Source organism: Capsicum annuum, chromosome 5 (genome assembly GCF_002878395.1).
Source record: "Capsicum annuum cultivar UCD-10X-F1 chromosome 5, UCD10Xv1.1, whole genome shotgun sequence".
NCBI lineage: Eukaryota > Viridiplantae > Streptophyta > Magnoliopsida > Solanales > Solanaceae > Capsicum > Capsicum annuum.
Genome location: NC_061115.1, coordinates 137,986,270 through 138,002,072, shown reverse-complemented (window position 1 = coordinate 138,002,072; position 15,803 = coordinate 137,986,270).

The window sequence follows — 15,803 nt, the reverse complement described above, 5'->3', positions numbered from 1 at the left end:
AATTTTATGGTTACATAATAATAGCATGTAATCCTACTTTCTAGCAACTAATGCACAAATTTTTCTCTTTTTTTTTTAATAAAATTTAAAATTTGTAATTATTAAACTAAAGCTAATTTTCTTTTTGACTACGTCCAAATCTGAATACAAGTAAGCAATATTCGTCATTCTGATTTTGTTTGTTCGATTTTCAATAAAAATAAATGCATTTCATTATGCAAAAGAACAATAAAATCTCTTTGTATTGGGATTTTCATCAATATTTAACGTTTGGAATGCTAACTTTTGTAATCTTTCTCATATTATAAGTTTTCGAATTTGAAGCATAAGTAAGAAAAATAACATAAAAAGTTAAGTTTTAATTATCACCATGAACATGTAGGTAACTTATAAATTCAATCAAACTTAATTTTATTTGTTTATCTATTAGATGGCATATTAATTTTTTAAATTCAAAATATCAAAATAGATAAACTCTTTATTAGATCAAATCAATTGTCAATTAAATTTGTTATCTTATTGTTTAAAATCTTTAAAAATTATTCAAACATAATCAAATAATTTTTAAAACTAAAAGAAAATTAATCTCATAAAGAAATTAAAATAAGTGAGATAATATATTATCGAGGAAAATTATGAATTTGAGGCAAAATTAAAGAGTGTTAACTCTTAAACATGGGTTGATATATGAACTCAAATTATCTATTAACTATAATACTTTGTTGATACAAAATTCTTTAGGATTTTAAAGATAATATTATTAAACTAAAAGTTTAAAAAAATAAAAAATTAGTTTTGAATTTTAATAGTACAAATTTTGAATTGATATTTTTGAATTTGGGGATAATCTTTTTTGATTTTGAATTCAAACTACAATTCAGTTAAATGTCATATTAATAAGATTATCATAACTGTTAGAATAAGATTTAAGATCAATTTATTGAAATGTTGATCCTTTCGTTTTTGCATATCATATTTCACCATTTAACTTGGTGTTCATCTTTTTTATTATTTATTTTCTTTAGCTTGCAAATTCAATTTAATTCTATTTTTTTTTATAATAAATATCTGATTCCTGTACGTAATGTGGGGGTGCAGAAATAGATAACTCATTGAATTTGCTATTTAGATTTGGTTGTAATTGCTTTTGCTTATGTTGATTTATGTCATTTTAGTAATTTTAAAAATTGTCTTGTCTACAGAAATAATTTCAACATATATAGTGGTAAGGATAATGGAAGAGACGTTAATCTCATTTTAATGATACACTAATAAAAATATTAACAATCTAATATATTTAATTGTGAATAACATAATAAAGAAAAATATGAAACATATTTTTTTTTGTGTATAGATGGTTAGAGTGGGTGGATTAGGGTAGGAGAGGGGGCGGAGGCAAGGATATATATATATGTCCTTGCTCGAGCATATATATATATATATATCCTTAATCGAGCATGTGGTCTCGAAGATAAATGGTAGAAATTATGTTGGAGATATTATTTTGAATTATAACACAAATATTGAATTGATAATTAAAAGGTTAAGTTTAAAATTTGAATTTAAAATGAAACATATAACTATTTGAATTGAATAAAAGATAAAAGATTATATCCAAAACTGAATTTTAAAACACTATGCAAATTTTATTTAGATATTTAGTAACTTTTTAAACTTTTCAATTCAAATTAAAAAGATATAAAAAACTATTAAAAAATAAGCTTTGAAATATAATGTCACAACCCGATTTCTCAAGTTGTGATGACGCCTACCTTAATTCACTAGTAGGCAAGCCAAGCCATAGCCCAAAATAATAGGTAACGGGCTAGCAGGCAGAAATCTGAAAAGATCACGTATAATAGTAGCAACAATAATAATAAGTGAAAACCAAGAAGTGAACATATATAATATATCAAAATAAGAGGAGGAAAAATGGTCAAATATACAAACGAATCCCTCTCAAGACCTGGTAAGGTCAGTACTAGAGCCAATACTAAAAGATACCCAGAGTACTAGGCAGAATTTAAAATATACACAACATATACAAGCAGTCTCGAGTACAAAAGATTGAACTAGAGTAGATAGAGAAGGATTAGACTCGGATGCCCGTAAGCTTACCCTGCTCCGAACCAGTACTGAGATGTAGGAACCACGTTAACGCCGACTGCTAGTACCTGAATCTGCATCAGGGAAAAGATGCAGAAGTGTAGTATGAGTACCAAAGCAATGGGTACTCATTAGGCATCATCGACCGACTGAACTCAATGCAGAAAAAGTACAACTTCAATGCGAGGGTGTAATCTAAGTCAACAGTAAACAGTGATACAAAAGTAAACAACTATCAAGCTACACAAATGCAGTAAAAGAATAAATATAAGTGGCACAGAAAATAAATAACACAGTAATAACAAACAAATAAAACATAACCTAACTAAGCCCCCATAAGCCCGCTAGGCACACTAAAGAAGACAATTAACCCTACCGTACCCCCATAAGTAGGTGGGATACACAAGAAATAATTAAAGAAAATAAATGTAAAGAATCTATAATTGAACTAATCCAAAGAAATCATAGTAGTCATCCAGATGTGCAGCGGACTTGAACCGGCACCATTGGGCAGTAGTGCGAGGCCAGACGTCGGTCTCAAACCGATAGTGGTGGATAATAACAAGAGGCCATATGCCAGATTCAAATAAAAAATAGTAGGTAATAATGATAGGCCACATATGTGATATACAACAGAACTCATAATCAGATGCCAGACTCAAATCGAAACTCAGTGTAACCACAACTCCCAGAATAACCATAATCACTACTAAAACTCCCAAACCATTACAATCAGATGATGGACTCGAACTGGAACTCATAGTAGCCATACCAAACTATAATATAAAAATTCAAACCATACCATAACAAATGCTAAAGTGGTACCGAAATTCACAATCAAATGACATAAATAAAGTATATGCTAAACCTAAACTGAAACTAACATACATTTAATTCACCATTTGCACATCTTAATTAAAAAGGGAAATTCAAGGTTTTGCAACTTAATTCTACGTTCTAAAGTGATAAATGCTACATTATACTAAAATACAAAATACAAAAATATACTAGAATGAGGTCTTAACCAGATATATATGTATATATATATATATATATATATATATATATATATATATATATATCAAACAACACATAATTACAATTACTTATCAAAAACTAGTATAATAGTACACAATTTTAGTAGAAACTCTCAATCTAAAGATGTCACGACCCGAGGCTACCCCCTAGTCACTACACGGTTCTTAAGGCCACAAGTAACCCCAAGCTAACCTATGGTCTGGTACCTGCTGTGAGCACCAAATAAAAAGATAATAAAACAACATGTGTAGAAGATAAATTGATAAAGTGCTAATCAACTAAAATACTGAAATATATAAAATAACATGTCTGAAGTATCTGATAAATACTGGAAACTAGACTGTTTGTCCGAAAACCTCTAAAACATAAGGAGTTGATGGGACAATTCCCCAACTAACTCCAACTAACTGAACATAACGAAATACTGAAATAACTAAAGTAACATGTCGCGTCCTCGATGGATGTGGACTTATCACAACTACTGCGGGGAACTGCTGAGCTGTCTAGGGATAGTAAAAAAACTATGCGTCCGAACCCATGTTATAAGACAACATAGTGCAATAGAAAAGTATACGATCAGTAATTTGAATGTACTGGTACATAAGGTAAAGACTAACTAAAATACATGTGAAAACTGAACGTAATTGCACAAACATGTAAAACTGAGAATGTAAGACTAAGTAAGTATATACTGAAATAATCTATGAAATTAACTGATTAAATAACTGAAAATCTGTTACTTGGTCAAACAAACCTGAAATGATACAGAGTAATTACTGTCTGAAATTGTGGGAGGTAAAATGTAACCGACATGCCTCAATTTGAGCAAATCAGGGTCCAACCTGTAACTCTAGTTGGAAGGGTGTCAGTACCTTGCCACGGGTACTAACACATGGCTGACGATGTGGATCCATAAGGATGATGTCCCGAAGGACTAGGGAGTCAGTCCTAAACTAGTGAGTGACTCCTGAGAGAGTCAGCCCAAAACTAGCGGGTTACATCTCATAATCCTATGCTGGCTATGTAGTTCTGAAACTTAGGGACTGCTACTAAGGACTAAGACCTAACTGTGCCAGTGAGCTTCCATCCCCAGGTTCACTCAGTGCTAAATCCTACTCCCAAATTAATGACATTGGTATTATTATGGGTTTAACATGATTTGGTACTGTACGCACGAGTGCTCAGCATGAACATAATGTTTTGAATATAGTAATAAAGTCATGGTCTGACTGACTTGTAACTTGAGAATAAATACATGTATCGGGTGTTCATGACCCCCTAATACAGAATGATTACAAAAAAATATGATAAAAATATTTAAAACAGTGATATAAAGTCATAGTTCAGAGACCCAAAACATAAAGCATTTCAATGCATGAGTGAGAAACATGAATTTAATCATGGGAATGCGTTAAGTTTGAGAGGACAACATATTTACGTGGTTAAATTCATAACCTCATGATTTAGCATAAAATCAATTGAAGATGACATAGGTAATTGAAATTTAAAACATAAAGTAACCTAATTTAAATGGAAAAACATGTTGACATGACTTGAATTCAAATTTATAAGAAGACATAAATTAAATTCATGATTTAAATGGATAATTTCTCAAAAGAAGGTTAAAATGTTCTTAAACAAAAAGGGGATTTTTGGGACTCAACGGATGAAAGAAACCCATTGATGAATACCTCACGTACCTGAATGTTGAAGCCTTGGATAAATTTCTTGGTATTGAACTTGAATTTGATGAACCTTGGTTGGTTTTAGGGAGAAAAAATCGCCTTTTTTTAATCTATGATGGATAATTTCTGAGTTATGATAGGTTAGGATAGTTTTTACGCTTGATAACTGTTGTTTTGAGGGTAAAACCATGTATTTTTGGGGTTAAAAGATGGAAAAAGATTAGAAAAACCCTTAGAAATAGTCTGGAAATGCTTGGAAGCTGTACCGATGAGTTTGGGCACAACTCATAAGTTCTAGGTATGAGCTGTACCTTGAGTCATCACCAGAAACCCAAATTTCTACCCCTACTGTCGTGGTTACGACTCCTCCTAATGACTCGTATGGTATGCTTATGAGTTGTCATCAGTGAGTCGTACCCATTAGCAGCTTTGACAGTGCTTCAGTAATTTGGCCATAACTTTTCACCCCGATATCGGATTAAGGAAAAATTGATATGATTAGAAAGATAAGTAAATTACCTATTTGTTGGTTGGTCGAGAGCTCATAAATTCTTAATAAAACAGAAGTTATGATCATTTAGATATGACTATAGTTATATTCTTCATAAGAACTTAATCCCTAAGGGGTGTTTCGACTTGTTCATGAGCTAGGAGCTATTTGAGAACTTAATATATGTCCAAGTAACTTATAAAGATATCAAAACATAAGGATTGATTCTTGGATCCTTTACTGGTCAGGATACGAGTCGTATCTTACAACTCATAACAAGTCAATATGACTCGTAGCCACCACTAGGAAACTGGATAGAAACTTAGAGAATCTAGCCTGTTACCTTTACAACTCCACTTCATAGGACTCGTAACATGCCTTGACGACTTCTAGAGTCAAATTGTATCCTTAAAAGACTTCAGCTACTCTATACCACCACAGGTACAACTTCAAAATATGACTCGTATATTTTTATATGACCTAAATTAATAAGTCATATGTTGTACAATAGCTTTTAGACATGGGGTATTACAATATCTTCCCCTTGGGATCATTCGTCCTTGAATGAAACTGTTTGAGCCGAGGTCTAGGAAAGATGAGATTGAGCACTAAATACCCTAAAGCTGAATCGTGACTAAATAACTGAATTTGAAACATAATGCATAGACTAAACTAAATTCATGAACATATGCTATGACATGAAGATGGTTATATAGCTGAGATAGATTATGAGAAAATCAAATAAAGAAAGCCATTACATCAAGATGAATCAGAATTTATAGAAAAGAGATGGGGATACGTGGCTTGCATATCTGCTTCTACTTTCCAAGTAGCTCCCTCAACGGACTGATTTCTCCATAGAACCTTAACCAAGGGGACTTATTTATTCCTCAACCTACGAATCTGATGGTCAAGGATCTTGACTGGGATTTATTTGCAGGAGAGACTATATTTCATATCCACACTCTCTAAGGGCACGACTGAAGCTGGTTCACTAATGTATTTCTTCAATAAAGAGACATGAAATGTCGGATGCATTGATGCCAATTCTGCAGGCAACTCCAACTTATAAGCTACCTTCCCAAAATGACTCAAAATTTTATCTGGGTGAATATAGCGGGGACTGAGCTTCCCCTTCTTGCGAAATCTCTTTACCCCTTTCATAGGTAAAATCTTCAAATAAACCAGTTCACCAACATCAAACTCAAGATATCTTCTCCTCACATCTACATAAGATTTCTGACGACTTTGTGTTGTCTTCAGCCTTTCCTGAATCAACTGAACTTTGTCCATCGCCTTATAAATTGAATCTGGCCCTATCAAAATAGCATCTCCTACTTTAAACCAACTACTAAGAGATCTACATCTCCTTCCATAAAAAGCCTCAAATAGAGCCATCTGAATACTGGAGTGATAACTATTGTAGGAAAACTCAATCAAAGGGAAGTGCTCATCTCAACTACCCTTAAAGTCAATAACACAAGCCCTCAACATGTCCTCTAAAGTCTAAATAGTCCTTTTTACCTGACTATCCATCTGAGGATGAAAAGTTGTACTAAGGTAAACTTGGGACCAATACCCTTCTAAAAAGACTTCCAAAAGTGAGAGGTAAACTGAGTGCCTCTATCTTCAATGATAGACAAGGGAACCCCATGCAACTTCACCAACTCCCTAAGACAGAGTCTAGCATAATCCTCACTAAAAACAAAGTATGAACTGGAAAGAAATAAGATAGCTTGGTCATTCTATTTATAATGATCCATATCAAATCATGCTGACGACGCGTACGAGAAAACTGTCACAAAATCCATGGTCACCATCTCCTAATTCTAAGTGGGGATGCTAAACTCCTACAGTGTACTATTAGGCCTTTGGTGTTCAACCTTAAGCTGCTGACAGTTTGAACACTTAGCCATAAACTCTGCAATATCCTTCTTTATACCTCTACACAAATAGATTTCCTGTAAATCATGACACATCTTAGTAGCTCCTGGGTGGATAGAGTATCGTACATCATGTGCCTCAGCTAATATTCACTATCTCAAACCATCAACACACAAAACACATAGTCTTTCTTGGCAACAGAGCACACCATCTCCCCCTTGGGAGAAAGGATCCACCTCTAAACCTATAACTACCTCCTTCAACTTAACTAAATTAGGATCTCTGTCTTACTGTTCTTTTACTTCAGCAACCAATGAAGATTCCGAACCATTCTGAACCAATATACTACCTTTGGCTGCATCAAATAACCAAAATTCTAACATAGAAAGCTGATGAACCTCATGGGCTAACTCCTTCTTATCATCCTAAACATGGGCAACACTACCAATAGATAATCTACTAAGGGTATCCTCTAATACATTGGCATTTCCCGAATAATACAACACTTTCATATCATAGTCTTTCAATAATTCAAGCCACCTTTTCTAATGAAGATTCAGGTCTTTTTTCATGAACACATACTGTAAACTCTTATGATCCATGAACATATCAACATGTACCCCATAAAGGTAATGCCTCTAAATCCTTAAGGCAAAGACAACAGCTGCCAACTCTAGATCATGGGTTGGATAATTCTTTTCATAGGGTTTAAGCTGTCTAGAGGCATAAGCTATGACCTTACTCTCTACATTAATACACATCCAATACTAAATCTAGAAGAATCAAATTAAACTTCAAACCCATCTGTGCCATCTAGCAAAGTCAAGACTGAAGCGGAAGTGAGCCGAGTCTTCATCTCCCGAAAACTATTCTCACAGGAATCTAACCATTGAAATTTTACTTTTTTTTGAGTTAGTCGAGACATGGGAGAACCAATAGAAGAAAACCCTTCGACAAACCATCTATAATAGCAAGCTAAACCTAATAAACTCTTGATATCTAATAGAGAGATAGGTCTAGGCCAATTTCTCACTGCTTCAGTCTTTTGATGATCAACTCGAATGCTATCACTGGAAATATTATGTCCAATGAAAGCTACTGATCTCAGCCAAAATTCGAACTTGTTGAACTTAGAAAATAACTGGTGATCCTTAAGGGTCTACAATACAACCCTCAAATAGTCTATAGGATTACTCTCACTACGGGAATAGACAAAGATATCATCAATGAAGACTATGACCAATATATCCAATGATCGGTTGAACACCCTGTTTATCAAGTCCATCAAAGCTGAAAGAGCATTCGTTAGTCCAAAAGACTTAATTAGGAGTTTGAAGTAACCATAATGAGTTCTGAAGGCTGTCTTTATATTGTCATATTCTCTGACTCAAAGCTAATGATAGCCAGATCTGAGGTCTATCTTAGAGAAATAACTTTCACCTTAAAGCTAGTTAAAAAAGTTATCAATCCTGGGAAGAGGATATTTATTCTTGATTGTGACTTTGTTTAACTGATGGTAGTCGATGCATTCGAAGAGAACTGTGTTTCTTGTGCATGAAAAAGATTAGATCACCCCATAGGCAAACACTAGGCCTGATGAAACCCTTATTTAAGAGATCCTTCAACTATTCTTTCAATTCCTTAAGCTCAGCTGGAGCCATTCTGTAAGGTGGAAAAGAGATAGGCTGTATGTCTGGAAGGAGATCTATTTCATAATCAATTTTTCTTTCAGGAGGAACTCTGGGAAGATCTTCAGGAAATATATATGGAAATTCATTACTACCAGAACTGACTCAAGACTCGGAGTTTTAGAATTTGAGTCCTTGACTTGGACGAGATGGTAAATACACCTGTTGGATATCAACCTTCTTGCCTTAAGATATGAAATAAATTGACCCTTAAGAACTGAAGTAATACCCCTTCATTCAATAACTGGTTGGAAACTGGAACTGGATAATTCTATTTATATAGTCAACTGAGGCATATCATGAGTGGAGCCAATCTATACCGAGAATGATGTTAAAATTAGTCATCTCTAACTCCACAAGATCAGTTGAAGTAACTTTGTGAGATGCTATGATCGAGCAATTTTTGTATACTCGTCTGGCTACAATCGACTTACCTACTGAGATAGACATTGATAAAGGCTCTACTAATATTTTGGGACTGATACCAAAGTTTGAAGCTATATAAGGAGTCACAAAAGAAAGTAAAGCTATGGGGTCTAACAATGCATAAACATGGAGATGAAAGACTTGTAATATATCCGTAACCACATGAGGAGAACATTTCTAATCATGTCGAGTCTGGAGAGAATACAACCTATTCTGGTGGTACTCACTGGTGGAACTAGAGGTAGCACCCTACTGAGTCGGGTGACCTGCTAGAGCTGACAAAAAATTTGACTGGCCCTATTGGCGCGGGTCTTTTCCCTTCAAAGAAACCATTAGATACTACCTGATCCTATGTCCTGTCTTGCCAAACCTGAAACACGTATCACTTCCTACTCTGTACTTACCATAATGATTCTTACCGTACTTTCTACAGAGAAAATTGGTATGACCACTATTTACACTACCTTAGGACTTAGATCCTGGCGCTCTATCCCGACTGTCCTGCCTAAACTTAGTCAACGGTGCGCTGGCTAAAGATGGAGATGGGGCTAAAAATTTTTGGCAGAACTGAGAACGATTATTGCCTTTCGATCTTTTGTGAGAAAAGTTAAAACTACCTATTATGGTCCTCTTATTCTCTCTTTGAGCTTTTGTTCCTCAATCTGCTAAGCATGAACTATCAGTCTATAAAGATCCTCTCCTTAATCAACATAACAGTCCTACACTCCTTGACTATACTATCAGATATACCAGACACAAACTTAGTCATCGTGGACCTAGAGTCAGCCACCATAGTTGGAGCATACCTTGCAACCAGAGTGAACTTGAGCGAGTACTCCCTCATACTCATGCCACCCTGCTTCAAATTTATAAAATCTTAAACCTTAGCTTTCCTCAACTCTAGTGGGAAGAACCCATCTAAGAAAGCCATGCCAAACTCCTCCCAGTCTATAAGTCCTACATCAACACCCTTGTCCTCCTTCCACTACTTGAACCGGGTGTAAGCTATTCCCTTCAATTTGTAAGCCTCTAAGTCTGCACTTTTACTCAAAGTGACACCCATGATAGCAGTCACTTTTTGTAGCCTATCTAGGAACTCCTGCAGATCCTCTTCAGACTTGGATCTAAAAAGAGGGGATTCATTCGAGTAAAGTCTCAAATACTGGCTATAGCTGTATTCAACATTGGATTGGATGGAGAAACAAACTACTGGCTATTCTGAGTAGCTACAGAATGGGCTAAAATTGTGAAAATAACCCTGAACTCAGCGTGAGAAACATAGTTGTTTAGGGGATCTTCCTGAACTAGTGGTGGTGTGGGTTGACCCCCGTTTCTTCTTCCATTATTTCTTCTGGGAGCATTGTTAGTAAATAGAATGAAGGGTATATTAGAAAAAGTAATTCAATAGAGCTCATTCTCTTTTGCATGACATAAATACTGAAAGAAGGGAAACTTTTCTAAAAATATCTCGTAGCCTTTTTTCCATAAATGTGGCGTGCTTCACACCCATGCACAAGGATCCACTCAACGTGGCTTTCAGACACCCTAAGACACATTAAAACCTTAGGCTCTAATAACAAGTTTTTTCATGACCCGAGGCTATCCTTGTGGCACGGTGATTATGACCACAAGTGACCCCAAGCTAACCCATGGTCTGGTACCTTTTATGAGCACTATATAAAATGATAATAAAATAACATGTGAAAAAGATAAACTGCTAAAGTTCTATTAAATGGAATACTGAAATATATAAAATGACGTGTTTAAAGTATCTAATAAATACTGGAAACTAGACTGTCTATCTGAAAGCCTCTAAAACATAAGGAGTTGATAGGACAAACCCCTAAGTAACTCCAACTAACTGAACATTAAGAAATAATGAAATAACATATCAAGTCCTTGATGGATGAGGACTCACCGCAACTACTTTGGGGAACTGCTGAGATGTCAAGAGATGGTTGGGAAACTGTGCATCCAAACCTATGTTATAAGAAATCATAGTGCAATATAAAAGTATGCGATCAGTACTTTGGTGAGGTAAAGACTAACTAAAATACATGTGGAAACTGAACATAGTTGCATGAACATGTAAAACTGAGAATGCAAGACCAAGTAAGCATGTACTAAAATAATCTACAAAACTGACTGATTAAATGACTAAAAATCTGATTACTTGGTCAAACAAACCTGAACTGATATAGATTTGTACTAACTAAAATTATGGAGCTATCATGTAACCGACATTCCCCAATCTGAGCAAATCAGGGTCAAACTTGTAACCCCGACTGTAACCCCGACTAGAAGGTTATCAGTACCTTGCCACGGGTACTAAAATATGGCTGATGATTTGGATCCACAAGGATGATTTCCCAAAGTTCTAGGGATTCAATCCTAAACTGGCAGGTGTCTCCTCAGAGAGTGCTAGTCCTAAACTGGCGGGTGACATCTCATAATCCTATGCTGGCTACATAGTTCTGGAACTTAGGGACTACTGCTAAGGACTGAGTCCTAACTGGCAGGTGATCCCCCATTCCTAGGTTCACTCGGTGCTAAATCTTACTTCCAACTGAGTGACACTGGTATTATTATGGGTTTAACATGATGTGGTACTGTATCCATGAGTGCTCAGCATGAACATTATGTTCTGAATGTAGTAATAAAGTTATGGTCTGACTGACTTGTAACATGAGAATATAGACATGTTTAAACATATAGGTATTGGGTGTTCATGAACCTCCAGGATAGAATGATTACAAATATATACGATAAAAATATTTAAAATAGTGATATAAAGTCATAGTTCTAAGGCCCAAAATTTAAGACATTTCAATGAATGAGTGAGAAACATGAATTTGATCATGGGAATGTGTTAAATTTGAGAGGAAAACATATTTACATGGTTAAATTCATAACCTGATGATTTATCATGAGATAAATTGAACATGACATGGGTACTTGAAATTTAAAACATGAAGTAACCTAATTTACATGGAAAGAGATTTTAACATGGCCTGAATTCAAATTTCTGAGAAGACATGGATTAAATTCATGATTTACATGGATAATTTCTCAAAAGAAGGTTAAAATCCATACTTGAAGAAAAAGGTATTTTGGGGAGTCAATGGGTGAAAGGAACCCATTGATGAATACCCCACATACCTGAATTGTCATGACCCTAGCCGGGGCCCTGGCCGTAACGAGCATCCCAAATCATAGAGTCCCGAGCGCTCTTCTAAATCTGGTAATCATGCACAATATTCATATAGCATAAGAAAATTTGCAGAAAATAATACAAAACAGTACCATGGTTAAACTCATAAACTTGAACAATTTGAAAGAAGTTCTGAATATTCTAGACATATGACACCCGTCTACGAAATCTCTAACATTACAAGATCCATCATAAGTCTGAAACAAAATTGGGACAAGGCCCCCAGTCAGACCTAAAAATAAAATATAATAACCATGCTCTAGAATAGGTATTTCGAAAGAAAGAAGGCTCACCAACTGCGCACTGTTGTCTGACACATCTACGATTTAGTGGGACCCCTGGACTGAGTTTCAGACCCTGAAATATAGGGAGTCAATACAAAAGTACTGGTATGCAGAGCAATCCAAAATAATGCATTTATATATATAAAACAGATGAGAGAAGGTCATAAAATATCATGCATGATATAGTTTAAAGTACATGGGCAATTCTTTGATAATCATAAAAAATTCTTGTCAATGCAGTTCTATTCTTTGTATTATTTCTGAGTTAGGTGGTCCACCCTACAATTCTACAACTCCAAGGGCTATATGTAGTTTGCCTTTAACTCGGTGGCCAAGCCCCCAACCCAAGTTGCTGCAAGAGCTGGAGTTTCTGATTCTAATACGCCACAGGGCACTAGGTCAGTATATAATCCCTCTAGGGGATATAATAACCCGTATCGGCCAAACAACATTTTGGGCAATGAGTTATCTGAAATCGTGCCTTATTCGGGTAACCACCTAACATCTCTTTATGCCCATTTTAAACCTTTTCTGAACATGCATGGTTCTAAGTTCAAAATCTGAAACTCTGCATGCTGTTCTATTCTAAATCACATGGCATTACCTGTATTGGTATCGTCATACCAAGACTTGTAAGTCATGTTCTGAGCTATAAAATCATATCACAGTTTTCTGTTTACTTCAAATAATTCAAGAAGATTCATTCTTAAATGCATTTATCAAATTATGCAAAGATCATTCCTTTCAATCATTTCAACAAACATTTGGTGGTCATGTAATTTTAGCAAACCATACAATTCTTTCATTATATGTATTCAACATTTATCAACATGCAAAAACTCCCTCTCGTTAATTTGAAAATCAATCTTAAATCATTCAACAATAGTTAAGAAAATTGATACCATGCTTCTAAATAATATTCTTCAACTCATAGCATTCTAAAATCAAGAAGTGTTGCAAAATGAGAGGGAGCGTAAATAGTCATACTCTCAATTAAATATTCAACTCAATTTCATACATACATATATAAGATCAAAAATTAATTTGGGGGAAAGACCTCAAGACCAAAACAATAACTCCATTTAAGAGTCCATAATGCACAATCGAAATGTAAATTTCAAAACCCCTTTGTAAGCTCATGAATTCTAAACTTTAAATCATATTCAAAGTGTTTAAACCAGCCCATGTAGTTTTAGGAAAACCTAACATACCTTAGATTTTGTAGTTAGAAGAATGGAATCCAAATCTTAATCAGTCTTCTTGGAATTCTTGATCCTAGAGATGAGTTCTTGATCTTTGGGGAAGAAGTTAGGGTTTTGATTTGAGAGAAAAACTGAATTACAGAGCGTATTATGGTTTTTTGGGACATAAATCTTATGTTATGGATGGATTTTGGGTGAGGAAAAGTGACCAAAATGCCCCTAGACCCATTAGAAATTGGTTTAACGAGTGAAATAGTTATGTAATGCGTTGGCCGACATGTCACGTTGACATCACGTCGGATTACTGCCTCACACGAAAAATGTCATAACTTTTCTCTCGATCATCGGATTTTGGCGAAATAGGTATCGTTGGAAAGCTAATTCAATTATCTACAATTTAGTTGGTATTGAGCTGAAAAATTCTATGTGTATCAAAATTTATACATATTCAAAGTAGACCCTTGTAGAATTGAATATCCAATTTTGAATGAATGAATGATTCTTAGCTCAACTTTGCTCTAAGCCATTTCCATGGACATTTTTCACCTCATAATCACTTCATATACTAGGCAAAAGATCATGACACATGAATCTAAAAATAAACCATTGAATTAGAGCTTACACACGTAGGGACGATGATTCAATTTCTAGCTCTAAAATGTGGGGCGTTACATGAATGTTGAAGACTTGGATAAATTTCTTGATGTTGAACTTGAATTTGATGAACCCTAGTTGGTTTTAGGGAGAAACAAATTGCCTTTTTTTACTCTATGATGGATGATTTCTGAGTTATGATAGGTTAAGGTAGTTTTTAAGCTTGATAAATGTTGTTTGGAGGGTGAAATGATATAGTTTTAGGGTTAAAATAGTGGAAAAAGACCCCAAAAAAACCCTTATAAATCGTCTAGAAAATGTTTGGAAGCCATCCCGACGAGTTTGGGTACGACTCATAAGTTTTGGTATGAGTTGTACTTTGAGTCATCACTAGGAACCTAAATTTTGATCCCTAATGTCATGGTTATGACTCCTCCTAACGAGTTGTATGATCTGCTTATGATTCATCATCAGTAAGTCGAACCCACTGGTAGCTTTGACAGTGCTTCAGTAATTTGGCCATAACTTTTCACCCCGATATCAGATTAAGGCAAAATTGGTATAGTTGGAAAGATAATTAAATTATATATCTATTGATAGGTCTTGATCGTAGAAATGCTTAGTAAAACAGAAGTTGTGATAGTTTGAATATGACTATAGTTATATTCTTCAAAAGAACTTAATAGCTAAGGGATGTTTTGACTTGTTCATGAGTTATGAGCCATTTGAGAACTTAATATATGTCCAAATAACTTATAAAGCAATCAAAACACGAGGCTTGATTCTTGGATCCTTTACTAGTTAGGATACAAGTCATATCTTATGACTCATAACAAGTCAATATGACTTGTAGTCACTACTCGTAAGCTGGAAAGAAACATACGGAACCTAGGCTATTACCCTTATGACTCCACTTCATACGACTCGTACCATGCCTTGATGACTTCTAGGGTAAAATTGTATCCACAATAGACTTCAACTACTCTACACCATTATAGGTATAACTCCAGCATGCGACTCGTATGTTGTTTATCCGACTTAAGAAGACAAGTCATATGTTGTACAATAGTATTTAGAAATAGAGTGTTACAATATCTCCCCCTTGGTATCATTCATCCTCAAATAAAACTGTTCGAGCTGAGGTACTAGGAAAGCTAAGATCGTGCATAAATGCCCATGAGATGAATCGTGATTA